Genomic DNA, 15,596 nt, shown 5'->3' with positions numbered 1-15,596 from the left:
AGAAACCACAGTCCCGGTCATGCCTCAATGTCCGAAAAGGAAACACAGGCCCTGGGAAGCATGCCTGGAATCTCGAACCGCTCATGGCATTTAACAGTATGAACAGGCTGATCCTGCAAATTTGGGGTAGGTCTGTTTGATTTCCCCACCACCATATCATAGTTACATTCCTCTCTCTCAATATCAAAGTTGCTTAAAGCCACCTCTCATCCTATATACCCAGTAGAACCCTGCATGCTGCAGGACAGTCTCTCCTTGAAGATTCTAAAGCACCAGAAGCTCAGAAGCTCAGAGCAGGCCTTTCAGTGTTTTGTGCAACAGCATCCCCAGCCAGACATGACAGAAACGCACTATCCGTAATTTTTGGAAACAATTGGAAGCATTTTTGTTTTGACAAACTTTTCTCAGTCGGGTGGAAAGGTCTGCATTTTAGTTGTACATTTTGTGTTGGGTTTTGTACCGTTTTCAAAACTATTTTTTAAAATTTGAATTGCATTGTAAATTGTCTTGAGATATGTGAAAGGAGATTGAAATCATCATAATAATGGAAGCAGATAGCTATCACACAAGATGAACAGAACTGGTTGGCTGTCATTAGAACATACGAAAAAATTGCTTCCCGTTGCAAACAAAGCTGGAAGAAGTCAAAAGGGTCACAGAATTAAAACAAACTGTTAAAGTGGAATGTATCAGCAAAGTAGTGGCCTTTAAAAAAAATAAAAATCTTAAGTCTGGTTGAAGTTAGTTTTTATTTTATTTTTAACCTGTTGAAGGTTAGCACCAGTTCTTATTCTTCTCCTGCCATTTGGTCCATTTCTAATCACAGTGCAACTACCTTGGCAACCTCTACAACCAAGCTATCAACTTGACCTTGTCATTTCAATTTTCACACGTTTTCTTTTTCTTTTTTTTTCTTTTTCCCCGCACGAGCTTTAGTACCATATCACACTAAAATCTCATCTTTGCAAGCCCATTGCTAAGGGCTACTAATCTGTAACACAGCTCAGCCTCAAAAATGTCAAGAAGAATGAAAAGAGAGAGAAAGAGAAAGGTAAAACTCAATAAGACAAACTTCATGTAGTGACTGGATCCCCTCTTCATCCTGGAAGAGAAAGACATCCCTTTCCCTTTCCTGCTTACTAGAGGAACAGGGATCGGAACCCATTCCCCTAAGGAATTCCTATTGCCTTACTCCAGCTTGTCTGTACAATAGTCTCTGTCTTCAAGATTAGATGTACCAAATGTCTTTGCACGTGCTCAGTTGCATCTCACATTTGCATGGACGGATTTTGTTGTTCACTCCAATCTTTGACTTTGGACATACCCTGGATATCTTTGATCAGGCTCAGGTTGCTCAAAGTCTCATGGAACTAGAGATTTGTAGCCTGCCATTGCTACATTCAAAGTTATTGGATTATATGACACATCTAATTCACAGGCCTATCGCACTTTCTGGATGCCTCTTGGAGCTCTAGTAAACCTGTTCCAGAACATTCCAATGCCTCGCTACCCCATCCCCACCACCAATTTATCAATCGATCAATCCTTTTATTTGTATGCCAAAGTTGAAAGCATGCTCAAGGCAACTTACAGCCAGTGCTATTTTTCAAGAAAAAGAGGTGCTGGGACTCACCATGAACACCTCCCTTGTTTCCGAGCACAATTCAAAGTGTTGGTGCTGACCTTTAAAGCCCTAAACGGCCTCGGTCCAGTATACCTGAAGGAGCGTCTCCACCCCCATCGTTCTGCCCAGACACTGAGGTCCAGCGCCAAGGGCCTTCTGGCAGTTCCCTCGCTATGAGAAGCCAAGTTACAGGGAACCAGGCAGAGAGCCTTCTCGGTAGTGGCACCCACCCTGTGGAATGCCCTCCCACTAGAGGTCAAAGAGAACAACAATTACCAGACCTTTAGAAGGCGTCTCAAGGCAGCCCTGTTTAGGGAAGCTTTTAATGTTTGATGGATTTCTGTATTTTAATATTTTGTTGGAAGCTGCCCAGAGTGACTGGGGTAACCCGGCCAGATGGGCGCGGGGTATAAATAATATATTATTATTATTATTATTATTATTATTATTATTATTATTATCTGATAATGGCAATGGTGCCCATCTGAGAGGTGTTGGAACTGAGTTCTGGCAAGTTCTGACTGGATAAAAGCCCTGCTTACAACATATTTTTTAAAAAATAACAAAAGTAAAGTGGTACCTCGGGTTACAAATGCTTCAGGTTACAAATGCTTCAGGTTACAAACTCCACTAACCCAGAAATAGTACCTCAGGTTAAGAACTTTGCTTCAGGATGAGAACAGAAATCGTGCTTCAGCGGCGCGGCGGCAGCAGGAAGCCCCATTAGCTAAAGTGGTGCTTCAGGTTAAGAACAGTTTCAGGTTAAGAACGGACCTCCGGAACGAATTAAGTTCTTAACCAGAGGTACCACTGTAGTCATAAAAAAATAAAATGTGCAAAAGTACACAACCAAATTGAATGGTTTCCACATAAATTATAAGATGCAAAATAAAGTTTCAGAAAATTAACATCAACAAACGCACATCCCCAAAAAACCCACAAACAATATCCCAGCCCAAGATTCTGTTCAGCAGCCTCAACTTCTGTAGCTGGAGTCAGACAAGGCCATAGCTGCCAAGTTCTCTCTTTTTTTAAGGGAAATTTCCTAATGCTGAATAGGCTTCCTCGTGAGAAAAGGGAAAACTTGGCAGCTATGGTCAAGGCCCTGCCCTCCCAGCCAGGTGGGAAAAGGCCTGCAAAGCAGGGAGCAGGTCTTCCAGGATTCACAGCCAAGATGCAGATTCTTATCCAGGAAATGACCACATCATTTTGGTTTATGAGCTGCCCTTATGTGGACAGATAGGGGTGATGAAGTTTCATATGTGAAGCCAGATCAGACTTTTGAAGCTTCCTTTTGGCATGAAAGGATAAAAGGCTTGGGCAGTTGATATCTTTCTCCCTCCCACCCCCCACCTTCCCAGCATGTCAAGGTGTTCATTCTCATTATAAAGAAAATCAGGGGGAGAAATGAAGCTAGCTACAAAATGTCAAAGTTTTCATGCATGTTAGTAAGTGCAGGACTTTGACCGGGGTGTCAAACACCTCCAAGAAGTTGAAGGGAACCACCCAGAAATAATTTCTGTCTCTGCAATTCAGGGTTCACTCATCTAAAGCCATAGATTTGTCTTTAAGAAATCCATTTTCTCTCCGGAACAACAGAACCATGATTTGCCGGCTATCATGGGATATAAAGGGCAGAGAGCTTCTCTTTGTAACTGCCAAAGCTATGTTTTATGGTTTGCCTAGCACTCTCAACTTGGGAAGCACATATTAATAATACAAATAGGAAGCTTGTACTATCACTTATCCAGCACCTGCCCTTCTTGCTAAAAAATTAAGGATGTCTGAAATCAAAGGAGATGCCAGTTCAGTTACACCAGCAGGAAAACATGTGGAGGTTTTTCAACCATTCAAGATAAAATACTTGAAAACATTTGTGTTGGCAGCGTTTCGAGAGCAGAGCTAACAAAACGCTTCCACCCCACAGAGGCATAAACAAAATGTTGGAAACAACCCATCATTCCATCTCGCTTTCTCCCAAGTTGTTTCCCTGACAGGCGTCTCTCCTGAAAGAGAATCTCGTTTTCAAGGAGCATCAGAAAGTGAAAATGTAACTAATAAAAACGGTGACAGCCCCAGCGTTTGCAGAAGGACTTGGGCTCCTCAAAGTTGCACCCGTGTTATTTATGAGGGAAGAGTATTTTATATATGCCTATCACGGCCTCTTTCTTAACATCACATATTAGGTCAGGAACTGATTCTCTCAGCCTCTTTTCTTTCTTTCTTTCTTTTTGTTGTTTGACTGAGTCTATTTCCATGATGAATGTTCCTGCAGGATTCAGATGATTCAGGGGATCAAGAACAGAAGTGTCAGCTATGACTGGCTATGTCAAAAAAACCACCCCGCCATTGTTCATTGTCAGAATTCACCACTCTGTACTTGGAGCGCAGCTTTGTTGCTTTATAACTGGGGAAAGAATTATTGGCGGTGCTTTTACTGTTGAGCGATTACCTTTCTGAAGCAGAAACGTAGGCTTGAGGAAGCTCCTGGACCCCACTTCAAGATGCACCTCTGCTGCCGTGTAAAAGCCATTTTATCAGACTGGGATGCCCACCCAGATTGCAGAATGTGAGAGGGATGGCATCACTAGCTGCGGAGGCTGGTTTGCAGGCTTGGACCCTGACGCCTCCTAGAGCTCAGCAGCTTCAGCTGCATAACAAAAGACAGGAAGGATTCTAAAACACTCCAAAGGTATTTGCAGGTAGCTGGCAGGCAGCCAATCCCTGCTGCGATAGGGGCAGTGTTGTGATTTGCTAGTTGCAGCATAAGGCAACCTATCACAGGAAGGTGGGGGTGTTGCCTGGGTCGGCTTAAGATATATATGCTGGGCTGAGTGCCATAGCTGTGAACCCTCCCTTTTTTTGCTGGAAATTCCCTTATTCCAGCGCCGTTTCCCCGCTGCTATCCTGGATTGTTAGATATACCAGTCCCCAGGACAGGTGAGGCTGCTGCTGATCCCTTATTTTCAAATCCGAAAGTTGACAGCTATGCCGAGTGCCCCTGTTCATCATTCTTGTTCCTAATGCTTCAATAAATCCTTTTGAGCTGAGCCTACACTTCAGCAGCAAAGACCAAGGTTCAAGAGTCCAAGAGTGTCCAGGCCTGTTTGAGAGCAACAAGATGATTCCTGCCAGGAAGGGACAGGAAAGGCTCAGCTACCCTATTGCTGGCCTGGGGATGGACACCTCCTCTTTTCTCTTCATATGTCGCCTCTCCCTGGGAGAGATTGCTGGATGCACCGCCACCCCCCAAGCCTTCTGCTTTGTCACAGCAGAGTGCACCTCTGATCCCCATCACTCCCCATAAGCAGGGAAGGGGCAGTCCCTCTGTCTCCTGCTGCATTATTTATTATTTTCATTTATTGAATTTATATACTGCCCTAAACCTGCAGGTCTCAGGGCGGTTTACAGAATAAAATCAAAATATAAAAACACAAAATACATAATCCAGTGTTGTTGTTTTCTAAAATAAAATGTTTAGGGGTACTCTCATTTTCCTACTCATATTGAAATACTGCCACACAATGAGCCCAAACTTAGATTCACAAAATGTTTAGGGGTATGTGTACCCCTGCGTCCCCCCAGAAAAAAAAGCACTGACATAATCAAAATAGAAACAACAACCCAATAACAACCCCCACATTTTTTTTAAAAAAAGACATAGGATGTCAATCAGGAGAGTTGTAGTCTAACAACATCTGGAGATCCAATGTTGAAGCCATCTGCTTGAGGCAGCCCAGTCATTTTAGTTCACAAAGACAGGGAGGTCCCTAAAAAGGAGGTTTCTTGTAATTTTCTTTCCATGCAAAGAGGGATACCTATGACCAGCTCACCTTCCCTAAATGAGATTTGCCTAATGATCTATGTGTAGCTGCTGATCCCTCCGCATAGTACACCACAGGGCAGTTGTGTGGCATAATCTTTGTAGGAAAAGCTTCAGAAACATAAGGACTGTCTGGCCCTCTTTCTGCACTAGCTTCTTTCAATAATGAGTCTTCCTGCTGTTTCCTACTAGAGGCTGCCTTTTTCTTGCTATGATAATTGATTTAAGGAATATGAACTCAGGTGGCCATTCAGGAGGTCTTTTATTTGAGTGCTAAGAGCTTGGCGTACACTTTTTCATTTAGTTGGTGGCCCCTTGGTGAATTGTGGATTTGAGTCCCTGCTTGATCATTTCAAATTCACTTTTCTTCTGCTTTGATTATACGGAGGAAACAGTGTGACTGACCAAAAACTCCATTGATAAAATATGTATACATATATTGACATGTCTTTTCCCAGAGTCGTGGAAAAATGTGGTGTGTTGTTGACGCTTCAGTGTTTAATTAATGTTTAAAATAGAAGACATATTTTTAGACAAGTAGCCAAAAAGGAAGAGAGACTGTTTTCTGCTCTCATTAGCGGAAAAAGCAATATAATCTTCCAGAGGAGACAAATGAAGTTTGTAAGTACATATTTTGCATGAAGATAAAGATAAAATGTAAGGGTCAGTGCCAATAAATTGCCGCCATATTGCACTTGGCAGAGGCTGTGACTCAGAGGAGATGATAGCAACAGCCCTGTAGTGTATTCCAGTCCAGTGTTTATATTGCAGGTAAAAGGCAGGGTTGAGTTGGATTAGATTTAAAGCCCAAATTCCCCTGCAAACGAAAAAGGCAGAAGCAAAAGTCAACCCATTGCCCCTTTCAGGCATTCTTCCAGCCAAAATCTAGAATTCCGTTTCCATGAAGCCTTGTGCTCCATTGGTTTGTATGAAGAATGGCAATCAATCAATCAAAACCTCTATTGGCATCATCCAGAAACATTCAAAACAAATTGGCCAGTACAGTATGTAGAATGTGTGGCACTTTTAAATGTTAAAAAGAAAAAAGAAATTTCTAGAGATTTCTGTTTTTAAAGAGGGGACCCTAGTTTATAGGAAATTGTGCAACTTTATTTAATTTCCCTATAAAGTGAATTGTTATGGATACAGCGCTGTCAATGTGTGTGATGCTTTACACAGGACCAGATGGCAGGTCCCTGCCCCCAAGAGGTTTACAATCTAGAATTCCACACAGGAAAGGCTGCAGAGCAGAGGGAGGTGAAAGGATGCAGAGGTTAAACAGAGGAAGGAGATGCCTGAATTTCATTTACAACTGCTTAGGCTTCTTGGCGATTAATGGGCACTGCCAACAAAGCGTGTTCTTCACATAAGGGACAGGTTCTTCCCAGACAAGTCTTCTGAAAAGTGTAAAGCCAACGCTGAATAGCTTTAAAGACGGGTGCATCAGATGGAACTCTCCATTTCGTTGTGTTATCTGATGCAAGCCACAAGCATCCAGGAGCAAAGTACTTTTCTCCAGCATAATGTTTAGAAATGAAGTCTTGACTCCGACAGCCGAGCTGACATGTTGATTGCTGACAGTAAACCATTCACTTACAAAATTCTCAAGGCATTCAAAGACATGGAAAGCAAAATATTTGTTCTCCTTGGAAATTCACCTTGTGCTATTTTCCATTCAGCCACATCACATACATTTATTTATTTGTATTTAGAACTTGCCATATTTCAGAAGCTCAGCAAGGTTAGTAGGGGTGTGTGGGTGTGGGTGTGGGTGCATAAAGTATCCCTACCCTGCTTTTCTCCAGCATATGTGTGTGTGTGTGTGTGTGTGTGTGTGTGTGTGTGTGTGTTATAAAAAAATATCTTTGGTGCAACTGACCAGCTTTGGCCTGTGTCAGGTATCACCTGCATTTCAGACTAAATAAAAGATGCCATTTGTTGAAGCAGTCCTGGGGAGAACATTGGTTTTGTTTGCATTTTACTGAGAAGCCACCCAAGTCCCACTTCTCGAACCAATGCAAGTACCAGAACATATCTATTTTTTCAAACTGATTTAAAATGAGATCGATTCAAAATGGCAGCCAGCTTCCTAACATCAATGAAAAGCACTGCCCACCACCTTGGGAAATATATGGTAGATTACTCTTTTCATCTGAATTGTCCCCAAAGATGGTCTTCTGGTGAACTACACTGAAGAGCCTAGGGATCTCGCAGTTTAATAGAAGGCTGTAGAGCAGGCACCCCCAAACTTCGGCCCTCCAGATATTTTGGACTACAATTCCCATCATCCCTGACCACTGGTCCTGTTAGCTACGGATCATGGTAGTTGTAGGCCAAAACATCTGGAGGGCCGCAGTTTGGGGATGCCTGCTGTAGAGTTTAGGACCATTGCATACAATTTTAGCATGGCAGCTTCTTGCCATAATGAAGATGAATACGTAATAATGCTATTAGGATTATCACTCACACCTGGATGTGTTTTAACAACACCAGTGGAGAATTTACACAGGTGCTGTTGCAATTAAAAACGTTATCATGCAACATATTTCTTAACGTTCATTTGCCATGTTGAAAAGAAAACACGCAGTTTCTTGCTGCAGGGAACCAGATGCAGTTCATTAAAAACAACAGGTCAATTACAGTGGAGCTAATTCAACAATCGGTATTAGGACAGTGGATCCTAAACGACAAGCTCAACAGTGTGAGGAAAAGAAATGATATTGTTCAGAGTTTCAAGCCCCCACCCCAAAAAAGGGAACCTCAAATTTAACCCACATTTCAACATTTGTCACGAGATTCCGATATTAATCATAATTTGGAGGATCCAGCCAATTTCCAGAAGAAGGAAAAACCCTGAGTGAATACAGGTGACCCTTAGCAAGTGATATCATAATGTACACATCACTAAAAGCTGTTGGTATCATCCTGCCAAGGGGCCGCTCATAACTATGTTCCATTTTCAACACCAATTCAAACCCACCCCCTGCATTGTCATATTTTGTACACTGTAGCTCAGCATCTACCTTGAACGCAGACCTTCCAATTGTCCCTATTTTCCAGGGACAGTCCCGGATTTACAGAAGCTGTCCTGGTTTCTGAGTTGATCCCGGAATGTCCCACTTTTCCTTACAATGCCCCTGTTTTCATAGGAGAAATGCTGGAGGGTGTGGTAGGATGTCCCTGTTTTCATTAGACAAAAGTTGGAGGGTATGGATTCATGTGACACACACACCCCACCAAGCCAAGGAGATAAGGAACTATGCAACCTTTAGAAGACACCTGAAGGTAGCCCTGTGTAGCAAAGTTTCTTAATGTGTGGTGTTTTATTATGCTTTCACATATGTTGGAAGCCACTCAGAGTGACTGGGGAAACCCAGTCAGATGGGCAGGGTATAAATAATAAAAACCATCGATCATTATTATTATGAAATAGGATGTCCTTATTTTCCCTGGGATAAATGTTGGAGGGTAAGTGAGTGCAGAAGTTCCCAGGTTCAATCCCTTGCAGGATTGATCTCTGAATGGTTGCTGCTAGTCAGAGTAGACAGTGCAGAGCTAAATGGTATGATGCAGTGCAAAGCAGCTCCCCAAATTCCTAGATGACAATATAGAATTCCACCTTTGTCACCACTTTCCTACCTGCTTTCTTGGCATATGAGGTCAGTACTGTACTTCGTAACAGCAGGTGCATAATGAGTGTTTGCAGTAGGTAGATAGATAGATAGATAGATAGATAGATAGATAGATTTCCCCTTTTCTCTTCAAATGAAAATATTATCAATGTTGGGTTTGGTGGTTATTGTTGTTTTTTATATATTCAAAACCTTGTGTAAAGCTGTCTTGCAATTACACTATAACATCTTGGGAACCTAGATGCTTGTGCTTTGTTTAAGGAGTCCCAGACTTACTTATTATTTCAAAGAAGAAGGAAGATATTGATACCATGAAAAGCATTAATATGTTGTCTTCCTCCGGTATTGCTATGATAATCAGATCAATATTACCAGTTGGAATGAGTTTTTTTTTTTTTAAGATTTATAAGATTAATGAAAGGAATGAAATATATTGTTTTCTTCTTGTGCCTTGTGTGTTTATAAAAGATATAAGAACAAATGATATAAAGATACAATGTATTATATTTCTATGACATGTTGTTGTTGTTTAGTCGTTTAGTCGTGTCCGACTCTTCGTGACCCCATGGACCATAGCACGCCAGGCACTCCTGTCTTGCACTGCCTCCCGCAGTTTGGTCAAACTCATGTTCGTAGCTTCGAGAACACTGTCCAACCATCTTGTCCTCTGTCGTCCCCTTCTCCTAGTGCCCTCAATCTTTCCCAACATCAGGGTCTTTTCCAAGGATTCTTCTCTTCTCATGAGGTGGCCAAAGTATTGGAGCCTCAGCTTCACGATCTGTCCTTCCAGTGAGCACTCAGGGCTGATTTCCTTCAGAATGGATAGGTTTGATCTTCTTGCAGTCCATGGGACTCTCAAGAGTCTTCTCCAGCACCATAATTCAAAAGCATCAATTCTTTGGCGATCAGCCTTCTTTATGGTCCAGCTCTCACTTCCATACATCACTACTGGGAAAACCATAGCTTTAACTATACGGACCTTTGTCGGCAAGGTGATGTCTCTGCTTTTTAAGATGCTGTCTAGGTTTGTCATTGCTTTTCTTCCAAGAAGCAGGCGTCTTTTAATTTCGTGACTGCTGTCACCATCTGCAGTGATCAAGGAGCCCAAGAAAGTAAAATCTCTCACTGCCTCCATTTCTTCCCCTTCTATTTGCCAGGAGGTGATGGGACCAGTGGCCATGATCTTGGTTTTTTTGATGTTGAGCTTCAGACCATATTTTGCGCTCTCCTCTTTCACCCTCATTAAAAGGTTCTTTAATTCCTCCTCACTTTCTGCCATCAAGGTTGTGTCATCTGCATATCTGAGGTTGTTGATATTTCTTCCAGCAATCTTAATTCCGGCTTGGGATTCATCTAGTCCAGCCTTTCGCATGATGAATTCTGCATATAAGTTAAATAAGCAGGGAGACAATATACAACCTTGTCGTACTCCTTTCCCAATTTTGAACCAATCAGTTGTTCCATATCCAGTTCTAACTGTAGCTTCTTGTCCCACATAGAGATTTCTCAGGAGACAGATGAGGTGATCAGGCACTCCCATTTCTTTAAGAACTTGCCATAGTTTGCTGTGGTCGACACAGTCAAAGGCTTTTGCATAGTCAATGAAGCAGAAGTAGACGTTTTTCTGGAACTCTCTAGCTTTCTCCATAATCCAGCGCATGTTTGCTATTTGGTCTCTGGTTCCTCTGCCCTTTCGGAATCCAGCTTGCACTTCTGGGAGTTCTCGGTCCACATACTGCCTAAGCCTGCCTTGTAGAATTTTAAGCATAACCTTGCTAGCGTGTGAAATGAGCGCAATTGTGCGGTAGTTGCAGCATTCTTTGGCACTGCCATTCTTTGGAATTGGGATGTAGACTGATCTTCTCCAATCCTCTGGCCATTGCTGAGTTTTCCAAACTTGCTGGCATATTGGGTGTAGCACCTTAACAGCATCATCTTTTAAAATTTTAAACAGTTCAGCTGGAATATCATCACTTCCACTGGCCTTGTTATTAGCAGTGCTTTCTAAGGCCCATTTGACTTCACTCTCCAAGATGTCTGGCTCAAGGTCAGCAACCACACTACCTGAGGTGTACGAGACCTCCATATCTTTCTGGTATAATTCCTCTGTGTATTCTTGCCACCTCTTCTTGATGTCTTCTGCTTCTGTTAGGTCCTTACCACTTTTGTCCTTGATTATTTCTATGACATAATGTATAGCTATTTAACAAAATAATGGTAGAGTATCATGGGTGAGATTCAGTTACACCCACCCACTTGCAGAAAAGTAACTGGGACTTCCAGTTTATACCCTCCAGCCCTCCATGCCCACCCCAAATTATGCTCCAGGGCATCCCCTAACCCTCCAGAGCACAGCTTATGGGGGGCACAAGGGATGGGGGGCAGAGGGATGGGTGGAGATGATGCATTGTAATGAACGACCCCTCACAGTACATCAGATTTTCTTCTCTGTGATTTGAATGCACTATACATGGAAATTATTACCATTGCCATCCATCTACCTCACAGAACCAAATTTTATCAGAAGACATCCCCACCCCACCCCCACCCCCTGGAAAAATGGCTAAGTCTTTTCTTTTTCTCACCCCATTAGACAAAGACAGCCACTTGGCAGAATTGACCCCAAATGTACCCCAGCATTTTTTTGAGGCAGGCGGCCATTTCCCCAACCACCCTGCCACAATACCTCAGAACGATGCAAGTGTCTGAGCCACTGAGAAGGATGCAAAATGATGGCGATCACAGTTGCTACCATTATGTTCGGATTTAGGTTTGGATTTAGGCAGGGTTCGGATTTAGGTTTGATGAGGCCCTAAGCTACTGAAGGTAATGGGGCCCTTTATATGTCCAGCTGTCCTTCGTCAACAACAAATTGTCATTGTTTTTTGTGTTGAATATATGCTATATGGCAATTTATGGACCTAATAGGTATCTAAAGCCATTTGCACGTAACAAAATATGTATTTTATCAAAGTAATTGTTGAACTGAAATACAATTAAGAAGAAGTACAGTGGCACCTCAGTTTAAGTACACAATTGGTTCCGGAAGTCTGTACTTAACCTGAAGCGTACTTAACCTGAAGCGAACTTTCCCATTGAAAGCAATGGAAAGTGGATTAATCCGTTCCAGACGGGTCCGCGGAGTACTTAAACTGAAAGTACTCAAACCGAAGCGTACTTAAACCGAGGTATGACTGTATATTAATAGTGAAACACAATTAAGAAGAAGTATATTTAGGGGGGAGAGAGAGTGAGGCCCCTAAGCTATAGCTTGTTTAGCTTATACGTAAATCTGGCGCTGATTATGTGCAGTGGTTGTGGGAAAACCTTCATAGAAATGAACAAAGCTGTGCTAATGCCACTGCTAATTTTGCCTTTGGGCGAAATTGTGTGAAATTCTCTCTCTCTCTCTCTCTCTCTCTCTCTCTCTCTCTCTCTCACACACACACACACACACACACACACACACACACACCAAGTTCACTGCCAAAAATAGGGTGGAGAATTCTAAGTCTGCATATAACTCCAGACTCCCTCTGACACATCCAGTCCTTGAGACTAGATAGTGAGGGTTAACCCGGCACAACAGTTTTAATGTTAAAATATTCTTTATAAATTCTTGAATCCAGAAGCCTTTCCCACCCTCCCCTAAATCTTTTTTGCATGGAAACCTAATTTAGATTAGAGATTTGATCAGGAAAAGGTCTCCAGGATTTGGCTAATTATAATTAAGCCCAGAATTTCCTCACATACAGAATTAAAGCGTTCTCCCAAATGGCTGCATTTCGGGTGGTGTGGAGTTGAAGGGTTTTCTTTTCTTTTAAACATTGGTGTCCGCAAATTTAGTAAGACATTAAGAGGGAAGGGTTTGAAAGATGGTTATTTTTATTAGTACAGATATACACCATGTAACCTGATTTTGTTTAGAAACAGATGTCAATTTCATTATATATATTGTCTGCAGAAGAATATATCACTGCCCAAGAAAGAGTAGGCACTCTGATTTAATGATTAATAATCAATGGCCCTGCTGTTTTCTTTTTTAACATTACTATTCCTCAAAAAAGACAATCAAAATGCACAATCCTATACATGTCTACTTAAAAGTAAGTTCCATTGACTGGAATTACTCCCTGGTAAGTGCATAGACCTACCTGCAATGGGTTTTATAATCTTAGAGTGTAATATTGCTATGGCCCTGAGTTCTGTTTAATCCTATACAGTGGTACCTCGCAAGATGAACGCCTTGTGCAATGGAAAACTCGCTAGACGAAAGCGTATTGCGATGTTTTTGGTAACTCTCACGACGAAGTTTTCAATGGCAGCGCTTTGCAAGACAAATTTTTTCGGCGTTTTTTGTTTGTTTGTTTTTTGATGCGGCAACACGCACTTCGCAAGACGGAATTATTGCTAGACGAAGCGACTCGCGGCACAAATTAATTTCGTCTTGCGAGGCACCACTGTATTTTGTACATTATCCTGGGATCCACTTCTCATTAGGGTGGTTTAAAAGGATGACATCCACATGAGGCTTCCTGGTTGCACAAACAGGACTTAGGCTTCCTTCCTTCAGTCTGCTTTGGGGGGTTCCCAAACTCCATGGAGCAAATTTGAAGGGTGGGATGCAAAATTGTGTCTGCTGACCAGATTCGACCCATTATCTATCAGTCTTCGCTTCCAGTCCCATCTGCGAAAGGAGAATGATTTAACCACCTCCTTCAAAGAATGACAGGAAGGATAAATGAGAGAAGCTGTAAACCACTTTGAATACACTAAAAGTATGTTATAAATAACAAGGATAGATTAATTCAAGGTGTAGGTTTTAATGGATGTCTATTTATGCCCCTAGTCATGTTTATTACTTTGTACATTTCCCCTTTAATCAAATTCCCAATCTCTTCTATTTAAATAAGTCTTTCCATTTTCAGGTTTGATCGTCTACTGCTGCTGCTTCTACTAAATTTGTTTCCTAGAAGGAAACACCTCCAGAAAGGATTGAGGCGATGGAAACACTAATATTCAAAAAAAAAAGTTTCTTTTTATGCTAATAGATGAACCATCTGCTAATATAATTTTTCACTAGTTGTACCCTCCTGGTGGTACCATAAGATAAATCCTACAGTGTCTTTAATTAACCAGAGAAAGCAGAAACAAATCTCAGTGGGATGATAATATTTATGGCCTTAGAAAGAAAGAAAATAAAGAAAGGAAAGAAAGAATGTAAGCCAATTTAGAGGAAATTAATTACATTCACACATGTTTTGGTACCGCATAAAAGACACAGGCAAAGGAAGGGTTGCAATACCTGGCTGTGCGGTGTGCTAAGTGGAGACACATCAACAAACATGATCAGGATATAGCTATTGAACCACTGCAGCTGTGAAAAACTGGCATTTAAACGATGCTGGTATTTTACATAGACATTGTTAATAATGTTTTACAAGTGTTGTAAAATTCAAAAACCAGCAACAAAGAGATTACTGGTTGCAAATAATTAATCACAGGTAGAGATAGAGGTGAGATGCGATTCATTTCACGAATAAATGCAAACCTACAAAATTTGAAGTTTCCAAAGCAGTACTTGAACTGAAACATGACCATCCTTTGAAATTTGCATTTCTCTTAATTTATCAGTACAGTTTGCCAGCCAAGCAATGTGTACAAAAAATGCACACTGAAGGGCCACAGATTCCCTATTCCTGACTTAGGGCACAATGCCAACAACAAGCCCAATTAATAAACCATGCTTAAAACATATGTTGTTGTTGTTGTTAAAAAACCCAAAACCTTAAAATACAACCTCAAATTAGCAAATTATATTTTAAGATAATAAAAAGTGCATTGCTCCTCAGCATTTTCCTTGGTCGTCTTTTTCCCCTTGGGTGCTTCCTGTTTTGTGTTTATGTGTGCAGAAAACAGGAAGCACCCAATATCTATGGCAGTTCCAGGAAGCACCCAATACCTATGGCAGGAAGCACCCAATACCTATGGCAGTTCCAAGCTGGCACAGCGATCAGATCCAGGAGAACCCAGGCCAGCTCAGCCTCAATTCCTCACCTCCTTTGGAATGTCCTGTTTGGGGGCTTTCTGCTTCCACCCCACCCAACAGAAGTACCACCAGTAGATCTCCTGCCCACCTGCACATCCCAGCCAGCAGGAACATGATTCAGCCTGCAGAGCTATAGGAAGGGGTAAAGGTAAAGGGACTGCTGACCATTAGGTCCAATCGCGAACGACTCTGGGGTTGCACGCTCATCTCGCTCTATAGCCTGAGGGAGCTGGCATTAGTCTGCAGACAGCTTCTGGATGATGTGGCCAGCATGACTAAGCCACTTCTGGAGAACCAGAACAGTGCACAGAAATGCTGTTTACCTTCCCACCGGAGCAGTACCTACTTCATGCTTTTGAACTGCTAGGTTGGCAGGAGCTGGGACCAAGCCACGGGAGTTCACTCCGTCGTGGGGATTCGAACCACTGACTTTCTGATTGGCAAGACCAAGGCTCAGTGGTTTAGACC

Source organism: Zootoca vivipara, chromosome 1 (assembly GCF_965207765.1).
Source record: "Zootoca vivipara chromosome 1, rZooViv2.hap1.1, whole genome shotgun sequence".
Classification (NCBI taxonomy): Eukaryota; Metazoa; Chordata; class Lepidosauria; order Squamata; family Lacertidae; genus Zootoca; species Zootoca vivipara.
The sequence above is the reverse complement of the archived record's forward strand: the minus strand, read 5'-3'. Positions refer to the sequence as shown.